The sequence below is a fragment of the Lupinus angustifolius genome, chromosome LG03 (genome assembly GCF_001865875.1).
Source record: "Lupinus angustifolius cultivar Tanjil chromosome LG03, LupAngTanjil_v1.0, whole genome shotgun sequence".
In the NCBI taxonomy this organism is placed as follows: domain Eukaryota; kingdom Viridiplantae; phylum Streptophyta; class Magnoliopsida; order Fabales; family Fabaceae; genus Lupinus; species Lupinus angustifolius.
The window spans coordinates 2,501,067-2,503,401 of NC_032011.1; the positions used below are offsets into that span (position 1 = coordinate 2,501,067).

The window sequence follows — 2,335 nt, forward strand, 5'->3', positions numbered from 1 at the left end:
CATATAAATGAGGAGAAGGTCTACGACCAACACCAATTCTAATCTATTAGTCTTATTGAATCAAAACATTTGTATATTAACCAATTCAATAAATTCATATTTCTAAACTTACTGATATTTTCTAAATCACTAACAATTAACCAAAGTAACTAAACAATTTTCGAACTAGAACTACGTAAGCCTTGATCCCCTTAATAGGGGTACGTAGGACCAAAGTCAATATTGTCAGGCTTAATAATAAAAATAAATAATTCTAAATAAATATTTGTTAAGGGTATAAAAGTCCATGTTATTAGCGAGGGTACCGTTTTAATACGGGCGGATGGGGTGCTAATACCTTCCCCGATCCGTAATCGACTCCCGAGCTCAGAATCTCTGCTTAAAGATCATATTATCCTAATTGGGCATAAATAAGAGTTTTCTACGTTTTACCGCAAAAAACGTAGTGGCGACTCCAAATTAATTGGGAGAGGTAGAAATCGAGTCCGCCTCCTCCCAATTCGTAGCTCCGGTCTTCCAACCGAAAAGCGGATCGCGACAGCTGGTGACTCCACTGGGGAAAACCCACTAGAGAGTCAGGCCTAGAACCGTTAATAACATGGACTTGAATACCCTTTTTGTTTTTTGTTTGTTTGTTTCTATCTTGTGTTCTTTCTTTAGAACGTTGATTTATTATCTAAAACTATCTTGTTTCATTGTTTGCAAGTTCATGTGATTATTTTTTGAAACTTATTGGGGGGTGGGAATTTTTTTTAAGGTTTGTAGGCTTCCTCACACACTAAAGTTGTACACTTGAGTTTGCACACACATATGCCTTGACCCGGGTATTAGTGCTTAGGATTTGAGATAGAAGGGACATCTGTTTTGCCGGTAAATGACTTCGAGTCATATCTGGTATTGGCGGAATGGACCACCCAGATCGTTTCCGGTATCATGAGTTAGCGGCTTGGAGGGCTCGATCCTTCTCGTTTCTAGTCCATGATATTTGGTTTCCTTTCTTTTGGGATTGGATGCGATCTGGTGACCTAGAAGTCTAAAGATCTTACCGAGTCCACTTTAATGAAGACCTAGTACCTCCGCCATAGGGTTGTGGCCTTTAGACTATCCAGAACCTTACAAGTGTACCTTATTTAGGACACGGGAAGCAGAACCCAAACTTTATCCTTCACCATTTATAAATTAGGACTTTTGTCCCTAAAAAGTCTTCATGCTTGAATGTTTCGAGGACATCATTGCACTTTGATGGCCTTATTCTATAAGGACGACTAAATATATTCCATTCCCTACCATGGGCTAAGCGCCCTAGGGATAATTTTTCATTCCCTACCATGGGCTAAGCGCCCTAGGGATATATTTTTCATTCCCTACCATGGGCTAAGCGCCCTAGGGATAATGTTTTCGTTCCCTACCATGGGCTAAGCGCCCTAGGGATATTTGTTTCCTTCCCTACCATGGGCTAAGCACCCTAGGGATAATATTTTCGTTCCCTACCATGTGCTAAGCGCCCTAGGGATAATTCTTTCATTCCTTACCATGGGCTAAGCGCCCTAGGGATAGTTTTCATTCCATACCATGGGCTAAGCGCCCTAGGGATAATTGTTTTGTTCCCTGCCATGGGCTCAACGCCTAGGGACAATTTTCATTCCTACCATGGGCTAAGCGCCCTAGGGATAAGTTTTCCATTCCCTACAATAGGCTAAGCGCCCTATGGATAATTTTTTCATTCCTATCGATGGGCTCATTGCCCTATGGATATGTTCTCTTCCATCTTAATAAGCTCACAACTTTATCATTTAACTCAAGAATTGGCCTTAACAGTATAATAGGTGTCAAATTCATCATGACATTTTATTATATTGTAACTAAGGCTATATTTCCCCTAAATAGGGTCTATCATACCCTAAGGGCATTAAAAAACATTGACATTACTACTTCAAGTTCATGCATACTATTCATTCATACATTCATCAAAATATTCATCATTCAAATATTCATCAAAAAATAAAAAAATATATCATGCATCATTCAAACATTCATACAAGAAATCAAACATTCATCTATTATTTATACAAAAAATAATATACCATCACACATTTATATTCATTTACATACATTCGTAATAACAAATCATTCAAATGTTGCATTTCATGCACCAGCGTACATGCACCACCAAAATATCGAAAAAGAAAAATAAATTATTCATGCATCTTCATATGAACTAAAAAATAAGGAAAATTATAACAGGCATACATATTGCATGAGTCAAATATTACATCCTCATGACATTCATACATTTCAATCATTCATGCATAAATCATTATCAGAGATACTCATG

General features: G+C 37.7%; 1 protein-coding gene across 1 annotated transcript in view; it reads left to right on the forward strand.

Annotated features, from left to right (window-relative positions):
* The window catches only part of LOC109343041 (uncharacterized protein At4g26485-like), a 23,735-nt gene that overhangs the window by 5,226 nt on the left and 16,174 nt on the right, over positions 1-2,335 (forward strand). The window lies entirely within an intron of this gene.